The sequence below is a fragment of the Chinchilla lanigera genome, unplaced genomic scaffold (genome assembly GCF_000276665.1).
Source record: "Chinchilla lanigera isolate Chin_1 unplaced genomic scaffold, ChiLan1.0 scaffold00088, whole genome shotgun sequence".
Classification (NCBI taxonomy): Eukaryota; Metazoa; Chordata; class Mammalia; order Rodentia; family Chinchillidae; genus Chinchilla; species Chinchilla lanigera.
Window position 1 is genome coordinate 4,478,415 of NW_004955489.1, and position 16,469 is coordinate 4,494,883.

Below are 16,469 nucleotides of genomic sequence, written 5' to 3' on the forward strand. Positions count from 1 at the left end.
GGCTCAAACTTGTGATCCTTCTCCCTCTGCCACTAAGAGTGCTGAGATTATAGGCATATGCCACCATTCCTGGCTTCTTCTACCTCACGATGAAGTACTCTTTCTCTCTCCTCATATAGCCAGGTTAAGAAGAACAGGCTCTATAACTTCTGCCGAAGTTCAGAGAAGAGATTAATAATTTATAAATAAAAATATAACAGTTTCTATGAAGGAGACACTCCGGAAATCTTGATAGGATTTCAGTGGGCTGAGAAGCTATGAGAGAGTATTACCATTATAATTGTCTGGGGCCAAGGAATCTTTAAGCCTAGTCAGTACCAAAGGAGATCCAACAGAATTTTATATTGTTCCATTCACATTCTGATTTCTACTCTGAGAATCACTGCACTGTGGAGTCCAGTTATTAAAGGGGATGCTCTACCTTTAGGTCTATTAAGACAGAAAAAAATGGAACTTCCTAATTACAGTCCAACTCCGTTTTTTTGTCTCTTTCGCCTGTATACCCTTTGTCATTAAATGTTTGGCTCCCTTAGCTCGTAAACTTGGACATTTCACAATAGTAAAAGCAACTTTATTCCATTGACAAAAATATTAGTGAAGATCCATATGAAAATTATTAGCAGAACTTTCTGAGATTATTGATACAGTATTAAGTTAATGAAGCCAAATGATCTAATGTTTTCAAATGGCTTAGGACTCTAAAAATTCTAGAACCTCTCTTTAGAGATTAATGATAAATTAAATGGAAGTGGAAAAAATATGAGCAATACTGTAAGGATTCATGATCCTTCAGTTCCGCAACTAAATTTTTATGCAGAGACATAATTACATCTCTAAGAGAAAGCAAAAGTCTACCGCATTTATTTGTTTCTAGGGGCTGTGATGGAGATATTTAGCAAAACGCACATGTACATCTGAAAATTCCCATAATGCATCATTGCTAGACTCAACAAACCAAGCCCAATTCACTGCACCACAGAACCACCTACCTAAGTTTGTTGTAGCTTAAGATGAAGATAGTGCTATAGAGCCTTGATTTCAAGCAGACTTCTGCAGAATTCTAGGGCTGCCTCAAGGGTGCAAATACTTTGAGTTGAATCTAATTTTAGAAAATCATTCTAAACTGTATATTTAACTACAGTAAACAAGATAGTCACTCACGTGTGCCATGTTTGGACACCCTAGAAGCCAGAGAGATATTTCCTTATGGAGTACAAGATGATAGTTTTGGAGTAAGACCTCAGAATAAAGCTCCTGGCATTGATTTGAGCTTCTTGGACATGTGTCATTGACTAGGAAAATTATAGGTTTTGAGTCACCTTTTCATTCCAGATCTGTATAGGCCCACTCATACAAAACTGTGCAAGTCAGAAGGGGATTGTAGTACACATGTATTAGGTCCAACAAAATGTAAGGCAAAATTATATTACCATGCTTGCCTTTACTTCTACATGATAGTTGTGTTGCTCGTAGTTATGAGAGAATTATCATGCTATATTGTAGCAGGTGTGTGAATTAACAGATATGATTCAAGCTTAAACTAATATGTCCTCAGGGCTGGGAACATAGCTCAGTGGCACAGTACTTGCCTAGCATGTGCAAAGCTCTGGGTTCGATCCCCAGTACTGAAAGAAAGAAGTAAATAAAATAATATGTCCTCTCTTAATCCTCTTTTATTCTTCAGGATCAGTGTAATTTACATGTCCTGAGCCTGCTGGAAATCTATTTAAAACATGTTGCCATATACAACTACTAGATTTTTTTAATTTATGTGAGAATTCAAAAGAAAATTATTAAATCAGATGAGGAGGCTGTCAGACAACTGCCACTTTCATCCAGATACCTGATGTCTAATTTTTATGTTCATTAAACTACTTCTATCATTCTAATTGCCTAAAAATATAATAAATTATTTGATAGTAAAATTATAAAATATTTATAATTCATTTATAATAAATTCTTATTTTCCATATCCAGGTGAATGAAATTTTATTTGAAGACAAAAGGCTGCCCTGGTCAAAGGATGGAAATAAGGATGATAAGAAGCTGGGGGAGGGGAGGAAAAGAAGGAGGGAGAAGAAGTAAGAGGAACAGACATTGAAAGTCACTGGCTAAATTGTAATACTGGTCTGGGAGACTAAAGCCATAAATTCTGCTGGATTCTGTCATAGACATTCTGTGTTCTCTTGAGCATTTGAGTCTCTTGCCCTCAAAGACTTGAATTTCCAACCTATAAAATCCATGCATTTAATGAAGATTTATTACACACTATTCTGAACTAAAACCTTTGCCCAGAGATGAAGGCACAGCAGTGGGAGAAACAGGTATAACCCATGCCCTGCTAGGGAATATGACAGAGACAGGGAGGGAAGGAGAAAGGGAGGGAGAGAGAGAGCAAATAAAATGATGCTCGTAAATGTGTTTTGAACTGTCAAAGCCCTGGTCAACAACATGCTGGCCAATGCTGAAGCTTAGTTGTTCTCTTGACGTTATCCATCTTGACTCCTCAATATGAATATAAGTACCTTGAGGAGAGAGTTCAACTTGAGTGCTTTTTATTTATCTTCCTACAAGAGTGAGCATGAAATATTTAGAGCATTTATTGTTATCCAATAAACTGACCCATTCCCTCATTCACATATTCCACATTTGGCCTCTTTTCATTTCCTGGAACATACCAAGCTCTTTCCTGCATTTGAATCTTTGGCCATGGTGCCCTGGAGCCTGGGATCCTGTGCTTTCCTCCCTCTTCCCATCCAGTGTTCATGCAGCTGGCCTTCTCAGCCTTAATAGTGCAGCACAAATGTTACCTCCTCAGTAAGGCCTTCACTCTTCTCCATGATAGGGATCTCCCTTAAGTCCCTAAATCTCTCTCTTAGGCAACATTTCAAGTCTCATTTAATTTCTTTTAAAAAGGTTTAGTTGGGCTGCTTTGGGGCTACCTTGTACATATGTGATTCAGTGATCAGCAAGGGCTGCAGTGACTATGATCGCTCCAGATTGTACTCTAATTTTTTAGTCTTACAAGAAGATAGGCTTTCAGCCAGAGTTTTGGTCATTTTGTGGTACTGCATTCAGCCTACTGCAAGGCTAAACCCTGTAAACAGGAATCTCACTCCATGCCATCACTTTGCCCAAGTGTCAATCTTCTAACTTCCCCACACTCTAGATGTTGTTGATGTTTTCTTTTACAGAGTTAGTTGTTACCTGGTTCGGTAAGAACTTCTCAGCCATATGAGAAGTGCAGCTCCCAAAACCATCCATCAAAATACAAATCGGCTCATGTAGCACCTAACACTGCTACTGAGTAAAGCCAAATTACCTCCATGATTCTATTTACCTGGATCTCCCTGTTACTACTCTATCTTCATCTTGTTTCATTCCTCTACTTTTCTGATCCATTTCATCTTCATTGGTTGTGTTGTTCCTTCATGATATCAGGCATGTTCTTTGGGTTTTCCTTCTGCAGATAGCACTTACTCCAGATACTCACAGAGCATGTGCTGTGGCTACTTGAAATCTTAGCTCAAATGTCACATTTTTATCAGTACAATTTCCCATCTCAGCCTCAGTAATTTTCAGTCTCCTTCTTCTTATTTATCTTTTGTTTTACTTGTAGCAATCATCACCTTTTGAAATACTATCTACACTAGTTATGTTTATAACCCATTGTTTGTCTTCCTTCACTTGGCTATAAGCTACATGAAGCCAGGGCATTTCATCATTTTTCGGTTTACTTCTGCATCCATAGTATCTAATACCTAGATACTCAGTATATCTTTCCCAAATGAACAAGTGATATGAGTAAATGAATGAATGTTGTTAATTTCTTATATAGGGGAAGCAATGCACATTTCAGGGAAGCAATAAAAAATCTCAGGAGATCTCCATTAGGAATGTCCTGAAACATTGAGGTCAGTACTTGATGATCTTCTTTGGTAATGACAATTATTCTTATTTTGAAGACAAATGTACCATTTAAACTACCAAAAACTTTTCAAAACCAAACAGCCCAAAGAGAAGGTGATTAAAGTAGACATGATCATTTTAGGTTAAAAAATAAAATATTATATTACAAAACCATGTTGAATTCTTTGTCTCATTGGCATGCTGTAAAGCAGATCCCAACGAGGAGTTGAAAAAATATTTCATGTGCCTGCTGCATGGTTTGAATAGGTGTATGGCTTTCTAATGGAACAGCTTTGAAGTGAAAGGTTCTGATTTTTTAAGCACTATTATTTCATATTCATCCTCTGCAACATTGCTGAGATAGAAGTCTCCACTGAATTTAGATAAGCTAGGAAATTCAGCTCTTGATTCTTGCCAGATGTGAGCAGTGCAGAGATTTCCGCTTAATCTGTCTTCCGAAAGTGGGAGGATATTGAGTCCGGTGGGACTGAGAAAAGAAGTTAAGTCTGAAGAGTCTTGACCCCACGGTTGCTGATAATTAGTGGCAGAGTTGATACAGCTCAATAATGGGGAAGAAAAGCTGCCTGCATTAATCATAAAAGACATTATTGAGTTTGCCTATTCATTCTGACTTCTGGTATTCTAAGCAGTGCGTTTTTATTATTCGTATTGTAATCTGACAGTATATTTGAAGTACTTCTAAGCAAGCAGAAGTATGGTTTATTTTATGTCTGTTGTCGTCCTACCTTTTCCCTGGGCAGTGAGTGTCATATGATTACATTTCCTGGTACTACTCAATTGGTCACTGTTATCAAATGGGATAGCAACCTACTGTCTTAACACTATGGGTGCCTATTAAGCAGTCCTCCCTAGTATTGGGTGAATTAGAAAAACATCGTGCTCTTTTACTTAATGGCATATTTTGCTCTCTGCCCTACTGCACCTGATTTTTCCAGTCTCCTAGCATTAGGTTATAGAGACACAAATTTTGACCCCTCTACTTTTAAGAAATGAGCAAGCAGGTGATCAACTGTTTCTATAACAGTTTTTGATTCCTTTTCCTGATACTATAAAACCAACACATTAGATAGATTTCATTTCAAGTTCTAACCCAAACAATTTAGCTATATGGGGCACTGTGCTGAGGCCCATGTCACCAGGTCTAGCTCAATGGAGAAACATGTCAAGAGATTAAGGACGTATGGTAACCTTGGAGAGAAAATGGAGATTAATGAGTAAGAATAACTTTATGTGTTTAACCTGAATATTCTCTGGCCATACACATTTGGATAACTACATTCTTTTTGTGTGTGTGTACTGGAAATCGAACTCAGGACCTTGTGCTTGCCAGGCTGGTGCTTATGCCACTGAGCTATATCCCTGACCCAATAACTACATTTTTCCCCAGAGAACTACATAGTTCTGGACATCCCAAGGGTTAGAGGGCAGACAGCAGGCCAGAATTTATGTACACTTTGGCTGGAAGACTCATCCTACTTGGAATCCAAATCCAGAAGATTTTTCTTTTATATAGTGTCCTGATGCTTCTTGAAAAATAAAAGGAAATATAGCCCACAAAGAACAGCCAAGGTACTATACCTTGAGATGTTACTATTTAAACATTTTGTGTTCAATATAACTTTCATTAATTATGCATAAAGTATATAATTCATAAAACTATATCAACAACATTTTCTGGTACTTATCAATACCCCTGTTCATGGAAAATGTACCTCAGTGATATGACCTAATTTTCATTCCTGAAGGTTCTGAGCTCTCGGTTGTCTTACCTGTATTGTTTCAGTAACCAGGCATAAAAATCTATTGCACTTTTGTGGTTTCTTTTTTTGTCTTGTTATATTGGGCTGCTTAGTGAGCTCCAAATGGCCACGTGTCAAATGTAGTTTCCAACCACAGAAGGCAGAGGTAAGGTGCACGGGAAGAGTGATGACTGTCTTGAAATGCACCCATATTATTGTGAAGAATTCCTTATGACCATGTGACTAAGGGAAAATGTTAAGCTGGAATTGTAGAGCTTGATACCTGACAGAGTGTTCTGTTAAAATGCTACAGTTTCACAGTTTTTACCCTCTTCTGAGACCATTCTAGTATGTTATGCATCTCACACTTTAGCTCTCCTTCTGGATTTTAGCTTCTTGATTAACATTCTCAAGGGCTGCTTTGTTCACTTTCTTCTCTCTGTGATTTTGATTCCCATCCTTCATGACTTTTTAATAAGAGATGGTTTCTTGCGATGTTGCGCAGGCTGACCTTGAACTAGTGGGCTCACATGATTGTCCAGCTCCCATATCTTGAGTAGCTGGAACTACAGGCCTATGCCACATACTTAGCTCTTTTCTACCTTTACTCATTATATGTCATTGAGATCTTATTTGGATCACATTATCCTGACATACCCTAGCCAACAATATATACCAAAAACTGTAACCCCAAGTCAGGAGAACCATTTTACTGTTATTTGCTGGTTCCTGGAAACTATACTACAAAGAATTAGATTAAATTATAATGCTTCCATGGTTTATTGTTAAGGTTTCACTCACTTATCATTTGGGAAGAGAAGATGTGACACTGAATACCTATATTTATTCATCGTTTAGTATCTGTAAGCAACATATACTCAAGATGACCTATTAAGGCCTGAATGAGCAATGCAATGAGATCCACAAAAATTGGGCATGTTCAGAAGTCTAAGTGTTCTTGTCCTCTTTCCAAATATACAGGTAAACATTTTTGATATTATAGGTATACATTCTAATTAATTAGTCAAAAATTGTATTGTAAGGTATAGGAATAGCAATACATTGTGTCCCCAAAATGTACTGATAGTGGTTTATAAATAATAATTATATTCCTATTTTAAGCAATCAGAAAAATAGTTTGAAGAAAACAGACGAGTAGTTTCCCAGGGCTGAACAGAAATCAAAATAATTAGCACAGTATAATAAAAGTTCACTTCAGAGAGCTATTTTTAGGACTCTCTTCAAGCAACTATCCTAAGAAATTTGACACAATACATAAAAGAAGAAAGAAAACTGTCATCAACAGGTCCAACTGTTTGTTCTGAATAAAAACAGAAGACACTTGGATTTGGAAAAACAAAGTGAGAAATAGATCTAAAATATCACTCAAGCCACTGACTGCATAATGAGTACTAGCAAAGCCCACAAACTGCAAGCCTATGTGTTGAAGAGCAGGGATTCCCTAAGTTAAAGAAAAAATTGTCTGATAATCTCGGTTAGTTGACAATGATACAAGGAGTTCTTTATAGCAGTTTGAGAAGAACTAGCAAGATCTGTTGTCACAAACAGATAGAGTCCATTAACTCTCCATCTCTTGAAGGTAGAAGTCAATTTACCGAAACCAGACATCTAAACTTAAAGATTTATTATTTACTTACTGCTTCTAAATAGCTTAACATCACTAAACAGAGTAACAAGGCACAAACTTTGGAATAAATTAAGTCATATAAGCCAAGTACTTTTAGATATTGGTTGAAATAAATATACACCATTCCACAAACAGAGTCACATCCTTAAAATTACCAAAAGAATGGTATTTTTAAATGCCATCACCAATCAGCTACAGATTATAATAGCCAAGCTTATTACAGCAGTGGTAATGTTGACAATTATTTTGAACAAATTATACATTACAATTGACTTTTGTGAAATGCAGTCGTGGTAATAAACCTTTGAGAACACAAATTGTGATGATGCTACTGTGGGAAGTATTTGATTCCATAGACATAGCTGGAGTCCAAAAGATTATCCAGAAATGCATTTCCAAATCTTGGCTGAATATCTCCACTTTTGTACCTGTATATATCTTCAATTCAGTATGCCCAGAATGCAATCATTATCTTTTTCCTCTCTTGCCAAAACCAAAACATTCATATGGTCACTCACACCAAACACCTGGGACACATCCTGGGTGTTTTCAATGTGTCTTACTTCCCAGATCCAATCCATTGCCATGTGATTCTGCCTGCAAAACACCTCCAATCTGTCATGTTTTCTTCCATCTCTATCACTATCAACCTAGTTCACCATCTCTCAGATCCTCTACCACATTAGTTCCTACACAGTCTCTCACTCACTTTAAACCTCTTCTATTTATGCTCTATGCAGCAATAAGAGTGAGTTTTCTTCAAACAACAAAATTCTGGCTATGTCACATTGCTGCTTAAAGCCCTTCAATGACTCCCCATTCAGCTTAGAAGAAATAAGGCAGATATTCCACTGGTACCTAAAGGCTTGCATATTCAGATGTAGGATTGGAAGGAGAGAGGTAATACACAATGCCATCACCTAAAATCAATAATTCTATTGTCTCAAGTGATGTGATAAAATTTAAAACCGCTTACAATAAGTGTGTGGCCTGGAAGACCTACAAGAAATTCATAATGTTCAGGGCTACAAAAGTATATCCTACTTAAAATGCTTGAGCTTGAGGGTCATCACTAACTTACCAAGCCAGATTCAGGTAATTAGAAGTCATTTGGCATGTTAAACTATGATATCGGTAAAATCATCCAAGAAGCATTAATCAGCTCATTAGTTTCTCACTCAGATCACTAACGTGCCTAGTAACCATATTATGACCACAAATCTTGACGCACTAAGTATAACTCAGTAGCAACAGCAATTTGGGTAAGTGATTTTTCAAATGAAGTAGGGTTTTCCAGATAAAATACAGGACATCTACTTAAATTAAATTTGTTACTAAAATGTTATTTATTGTTCATCTGAAATTCAAACAACATGTACTAGGTGTGCTCAAAGTATATAATTAATATTTAAATTTTTAAAAATTGTTATGTGAAGAACACATTACCATTAATCCCCCTCAAAATAATCCCCCTCATTCAAAGACACTTCATCCATCATTTCTACTACTTTCTGAGTCAGTTATTGGAATCTTTTGTGAGTGTCTTTATAAGGAGTGATCAAGATAAGGTGAATATGCCTGCCAAGTGCCATCCATTGGAAAGGCAGGCTTGTAAAAGTATTACAGTTTGAGTTCTCATCCACCTTATTCACCAGAACTGGCACTGTGCTATTTCTGGCTGTCCCCCAAAGTCAAGATGACCATGAAATGTTAATGTTTTGGATCGATTCAGGACATCAAGACAGCCATCATAGCATAACTAAAGACACTCACAAAAGAGAACTCCAGAACTCTTCCACAAAAGTGGGAAGACTGATGAGGAGTGTTTAAAGCAAGAAGGAGGATTTTGAGGGAGACTAATGGCAGAGTGTCTTTTATAGTAATAACTTTTTAAATTTAAAAATCCAGTGTATTTTTCAATCAGACCTCCCATCTTGTATTTTTATTAGGTAAGTTTGGCAACCCAGAAAACCATTAAGGAATTGAAATTGGTATATACATATCGAAAGAAATCAACCATGTAGTAAAAGTTGTTTTCATTTTAGAAAAAATATTTTGTTATTATGATATTTTGTGTGTGTTTTGTAAGTATTCAATCACATATATTGTGCAAATAAATGAATTTCACTGTGACTTTCCATATATGCCTATATCATGTTTGATCATATGCATCCTTCCTACTATCCTGCCTTCCTTTAACCTCGCTCCCACATCCTCAGCCCCTTTCCCATCCCTAATAGTCTGTCTTCTATTTTCAGGTCATATTTATTTTCTATATATTTATTTTTAGTCTCCACATAAGAAGGAAAATATAGTATTTATTTTTCTGTGTTTAGCTAATGTCACTTTAAATGATACTCTCTAGTTCCATCCATTTTCCTACAAATGACATGACTTCACTCTTATTTTGGCTTGTTTTGTTGTGTCTTTCTGCTTATTTCAAGTCTTCAGTAAGGTGTTTGATGTACTTTGAGTTAATTTTTTACAGGGTGATGGGGGGGATCTAATTTCAATCCTTTGCTTTTTTAGTATATGTACTGCCAAAGCAAGTACTCAGTCCACTACATGTGGTCAGCCAGTTTTCCCAACACCAGTTACTGAAGAGGCATGTCTTGTCTCCAATATATGTTCCTGGTATTTTTGTCAAGAATGAAATGGCTGAAGATGTGTGGGTGTATTTCTAGGTCCTGTAATCGAGTCCATTGTTTCATGTGTCTGATTTTATGCCAATATCATGATGTTTTTTGGTTTTTGGGTTTATTTTTGTTTTGTTGTTGTTGTTGCTGTTGTTTTCCAGTACCAGGAACCGAACTCACGACCTTGTGCTTGCCAGGCAGGCGCTGTGCCGCTGAGCTAAATCCCCAGCCCCAATCACGATGTTTTTGTGACTGTGTCTACAATATATTTTGAAATCTGAGATTGGAAGGGTTCCAACATTGCTCATTTTGCTCATGATTGCTTTGGGTGTTTGGGGTGCATTGTGTTTCCGTATAAATTTTAGGATTGTTTGTTCTAATTATGGAAAGAACGTCATTGATATATAATTGGGATTGCACCGAATCTGTAGGTTGATTTTGTTAGTATTCCATTTTAAATATATTGATTCTCTTGATCCATGAATATGGGAGATCTTTATGTCTCTTAGTGTAATTTCTTCCACTTATTTCTTCAATTCACCTGCTTGGTTATATTTTTCCTAGTTTCCTTTTTTGATAATTGTGAATAAGATTGTTTTCCTGACTTCTTTCTCAGCAAGTTCATTACTGGGATATAGAAAAGCTACTGATTTTTGTATGTTTATTTTTTACATCCTACCAATTTATTTCATTTTATTTTATTAGTACCTGTTTGAAATACATGAAGTTTATATTCATTTCAGGGATCTTAGTTCTGAGAGTCTTTTGGTGGAATCTTTATGGTCTTATATATATAGAACCATATCAACAAACAAGGACAATTTGACTTCCGGCTTTCCTGTTTGCAGGCCTTTTACTTTTTTCTCTTGCCTGACTGCTCCGGTTAAAATTTCAAGTATTGTATTAAGTGAAAGTGGTAAGAGTGGACCCACATGTATTATTGCTGATTTTGGAGGAAATGCTCTCAGTTTTTCACCAAACAGTATAGCTGACTGTGAGTTTGTAGGATACAGCCATCATAATGCTAAGGCATAACCCTTCCATACCTAGCTTCTCAGAGTTTTCATCATGAAGGAGTACTGAATTGTATCAAAAGCTTTTTCTGTATCTATTCACATGATCATGTAATTGTTATCCTTAATTGTATATATGTGATTTATTACATTAATTGATTCACAGATGTTGAACCATCCTTACATTTCTGAAATGAAATCAACTTATTGATGGTCTCTTTAATGTTGTTGCATTTAATTTCCAAGTTTTTTGAGGGTTTTTGCATCTATGTTCATCAAGGATATCGGTGTATAGTTTTATTTTTGTTGTGTCTTCATCTGGTATTGGTAGGAGGCTAATACTGGTTTCATATAATGAGTTCGGGAGAATTCTCCCCTTTTCTATTTTAAGGAATAACTTGATGAGTATTGGTATTAGTTTTCTTAAAAGTCTGATAAAATTCAGCAGTAAATCCATCTTCTCCTGGGGCTTTCTTTATTGGGAGATTCCAATCCTCATTGTTGTCTGGTTCAATCTCACTGCTTGTTATAATTCTGTTTAGGTTTATTGATATGTTATGAGTTCAATTCATGAGATCATATATTTCCAGAAATTTGTTTGCTTCTTGATTTTCTAATTTATTGGTATAGTTTTCAAAATATTTCCCAATAAGCCTAAGGATTTTGGTTGTGCCTGTTTTAATATCTTCTTTTGCACTCTAATTCTATTTATTTGGCTAATTTTTCCTTTGGTTAGTTTGATGAAAGGCTTACCAATTTTGATTTTGTTTTTAAAGAGCCAATCTTGGTTTCATTGATCACTTATATTGTTCGTTTAGTCTTGATTTCATTTATTTCTGTACTGAGCCTTACAATTTCTTTCTGCTGTTTGAGGGTTTGGTTTATTTTTGCTCTTCTAAGGCCTTAATATGTGTGACTAGGTTATTTATATGAGACTCCTCTGGGTTTATTTTTTAATATAGTTACTCATATTTCCAAACTTCTTTCTTTTTTTTTTTTTTTTTTTTGGTTTTTCTCCGATACCGGGAACCGAACTCACGACCTTGCGCTTGCCAGGCAGGCGCTTTTGCCGCGGAGCTAACCCCCCAGCCCAAACTTCTTTCTTAGTGCTGCTTTCACTGTGTCCCCAGACTGGTATTATCTTTCTGCTTTCTTTTGATTCTAGAAATGTTCTAATTTCTTCTGATTTCTTCAGTTATCCATTGTTCATTCAAAAGTACATTTTTCAAACTCCATGTGTCTGCATAATTCCTGTAGTTTCTTTTGCTGTTGATTTTTAGTTTCATTCCATTATAATCTCATAAGATAGAAGAAATTATTTCAATTGTTTATATTTGCTAAGATATGCTTTGTGGCCTAAAATATGATCTATTTTAGAAAAAGCTTTATGAGCTGCTGAAAAAACATATGTATTTTCACAGCTGTTAAATTAAATATTCTGTAGATGTCTGTCAAGTCCATTTGAACTAATTGTAATTTAACTCAGATCTATTTTGTTGATTTTTTTTTGGCTGAATCCAATATTTATAGCAGGACATGGATGTCAACACTATTATTGTACTAGGGTCCATCTCACCCTCCATGGCTAGCACTATTTGTTTCATCAATTGGGTGCTCTGATACCCTGTGTATATATACTGACAATTGTTATATCTTCGTGATGCATTGTTCCATTTAGTAACATATTTATTAATGTATGTTTGTCTTCTTTTTCTCTTTTGTTTTTGGCTTGAGGTATGTTGAGTCCAATATGGTATGGTTAGAAAAGGGAGAAAATTACTTTGCAACCCTACAAAGCTTGGAAATTGGTAATTGGAAATTATTGACAAAAGAAGTCACAAAAACGCCATAAACACATGGAAATCAATTAGCACCCTCCTGACCAACCAGTGGGTCACACATAAATGTAAAGAAGAGATAAAACAATATTTACAATCAAATGAAAATGCAGGTACAACTTACTGGATCTTGCAGGATGCAACGAAAGCCATCCTCAGATGGAAATTGCTAGCGGTGAACTCCCACTTCAGGAACACAGAACGAGCACAAATAAACAACCTTATGCTGCACCTCAAACTTCTAGAAAAAGAAGAGCAAGTCAAGCCCAATGCACAAAGACAGGAGCAAATTATAAAGGTTAAAGCAGAAATTTATGCATTGGAGACTAAAAAACCAATACAAAGAATTAATGATTAGCTTATATGAAAGAATAAATAAAATTGATAAACCCCTAGCCAACCTTATCAAAAAATGAAAGAGAAAAACTCAAATTCATGCAATAAGGAATGAAAAGGATGAAAGCACTAGAGATGCTGTGGGAATTCAGAAGATCATCAATATCTTTACTGATAGGATGGAAATGGAAATGGACAGATTGGTAGGTAGATGAATTACCAAAGCTGAATCAAGGAAATATAAAAATCCTAACAACCAGATATCAGTCAATGAAATTAAAAATGTAATAAAAACTTACCAATGAAGAAAAGCCCATGTTCTGATGGATTCACAGCCAAATTCTACAAGAAATTTAGAGAAGATTTAATGCCAATTGTTCCCAAACTCTTTAATGAAATTGAAAGGGAAGCAATCCTTCCTAACTCATTCTTGGAGGCAAGTATTATGCTGCTACCAAAACCAGAGAAAGACCTAACCAAAAAAGAGAACTACAGGCCCACTTCCCTAATGAACATAGATGCAAAAATTCTCAATAAAATACTAGCAAACGGAATGCAGCAAATCATTAAGAAGATTATATATCATGACCAAGTGTGAATCATCCCAGAAATGCAAGAATGGTTCCATATACACAAATCAATAAATGTAGTACACCATATCAACAAAGCCAAAGACAAACATCACGTGTTCATCTCAATAGATTCAGAAAAAGCTTCTGATAAACACTCATTCATAATAATAAAACTCTATGGAAAATCAGAGCAGATGGTCTTTACCTCAATATGATAAAAGCCTCTATGACAAACCAACAGCCAACACTCAATGGACAAAAACTGAAAGATTTCACTCTAAAATCAGGAAAAAGACAAGGATGTCCACCATCATCACTCCTACTCAGTATAGTGCTGGAAACATTACCCAGAGCAATTAGATGAGAAAGGGAAATAAAAGGAATAAGGATAGGAAAGGAAGAAGTGAAATTATCATTATTTGCAGATGACATGATAGTCTACACAGAAGACTCTAAAAACTTCACCAAAAGACTTATAGATTTTATAAGCAAATTCAGTAGAGAAAATCAATTGCATTTCTGTATACAAACAACAAACACATTGAGAGAGAAATTAGGGAAACCACACCTTTCACAATGGCATCCAAAATAATGAAATACTTAGGAATCAATCTAACAAAGGAAGTAAAAGATCTATAGAGTGAAAATTACAGTACTCTGAAAAAAGATATTGAAGAGGTTTTCAGAAAATGGAAAGATATTCATTGCTCAAGGATGGGAAGAATCATCATTGTGGAAATGGCCATGCTCCCAAAATTGTTTTACAGATTCAATGCAATCCCAAATAAAATACAATTAGTATACCTCACAGATCTAGAGAAAACAACCTTATAATTGATCTGGAACAAGAACAGACCCAGAATAGCAAAAGCAATCCTGGACAACAAAGGAAAGGCAGGTGGCATCACAATCCCTGACTTGAAATTATACTACAAAGATACTGTATGAGCATGGCACTGGCAAAAAAAGCAGACCTGAGGATCAGTGGAACAGATTGAAAGATTCAGACATGACTACAAACACATTCTTCCACCTTATCTTTGACAAAGAGGCCAAACATATTCACTGGAAGAAAGATAGCCTCTTTAATAAACAGTGTTGGTAAAACTGGCTCTCCACATGCCAAAGACCAAAACTAGATCCATACCTATCACCATGCACCAAAATAAAGTCAAAATGGCTCAAAGATCTAAATATTAAAACAGAAACACTAAATCTACTGGAAGAGAAAGTAGGTTAATCTCTCAACAACATAGAGGTAGACAGAGAGTTCATGAACAAAAACCAAAGTGCATGGGAAATACTTCAGAGAATCAATAACTGGTGTCTCATCATTTTGAAAAGTTTTTTGAACATCAAAAGAAATCACCAACAAGATAAAAACAAAACCCATGAAGTGAAAACAAAGTTTATCCAACTGTACCTCAGACAAAGGACTTCTATCTAGAACACATAAAGAATTTTTTAAAAATTGGGCACAAAAAATTCAAAGACCTAATACAGAAATGGGCATCTGAGGTGAATACACACTTCTCAGATAAAGATATACAGACAGCAAATAATTGTATTAAAAAATGTTCAACATCATTGGTCATTTAAGAAATGCAAATTAAAACAACACTGAGATTCCATCTCATTCCAGAAAGAACAGCTATCATCCTGAAATCACCCAATAATAAATGCTGGAGGGGCTGTGGGGAAACAGGAACTCTTCTTCAGTGCTGTAGGGAATGTAGACTGCTACAAGCACTGTGGAAATCAGTGTGGGTATTCCTCAAAACACTAGGATTAGAGGCCCCATTCGAACCAGCTATTCTCCTTCTGGGTATTTTTCCAGAAAAACTGAAAACATCGTAACACAGCAATATATGTGCACCCATGTTTATAGCAACACAATTTGTAATAGTTAAATCTTGGAAACAGCCAAAACGCCCATCACCCGAAGAATGGATAAAAAAAAGATGTGTTTTTTTTATATAATGGAGTACTACTCAGCCATAAAGAGGGATAAACTTGAGAGTTTTATATGTAAATGGCTGCAACTCAAGACCATACTCATAAGTGGAATAAATCAGATCCATATGTGTAAACATCATATTGTCTCACTGGTATGAGAGACTGAATGAGTAAATAAAGTAAAAAATGTAAATAGATATAGTGAGTTAGGAAGAAACTGTTCAAAAGAAAAACAAACTGTACCAGGGGAAAAGAAGGAAGCAGAAAAGAAAAAATATATTTATACACAAGATAGTCAAGATAGTTATACAGCTAAAAGTTTGTCTTAGTTCTTCAAAAGAAAGATTTCTCCCAGTATTATTTGGACAAGATATCATGTCTCTCTCTCTCTCTCTCTCTCTCTCTCTCTCTCTCTCTCTCTCTCTCTTTTTGTTTTTGATAGTGTGTAGGCTGATTTGGACCTTGTGCTTGCCAAGCAGGTACCAAGCACCACTGAGCTAAGTCCCTGGCCATGCCTATATCTTGTACTCTGAATAACTGCTACAAAGACAATAATGTACAACAATGTACAATGCAGAAATTATTTTAACTCTCCTACTAACCCGTTTAGAAATTCTGCTTTATTGCTATTTTTTCTCTTTAAAATAAAAAAAGATTTAAAAAATAGTTGAGGAAAAAATATAAATAGTGCTTTTACAAATGGGGAGAGGAAGAAGAGTTGGGGGGAGCAGGGAAGGAAGCAGGGATAAAAAATTAAGATGTGTTTGTATATGCACAATCTCCCCACAATAAATGTAATCT

The 16,469-nt window shown here is 35.7% G+C and overlaps 1 protein-coding gene across 1 annotated transcript in view; it reads right to left on the minus strand.

Moving 5' to 3' along the window:
• Positions 1–16,469, minus strand: part of LOC102028642 (melanoma-associated antigen 10-like) — a 109,084-nt gene that overhangs the window by 56,324 nt on the left and 36,291 nt on the right. The window contains exons 5-6 of the mRNA XM_013504453.1: positions 13,440–13,482; positions 12,929–13,045 (exon numbers count right to left, since the gene is read on the minus strand). The gene's annotated coding sequence lies outside the window, so the exon portion shown is untranslated. The remainder of the gene's footprint in view (positions 1–12,928; positions 13,046–13,439; positions 13,483–16,469) is intronic.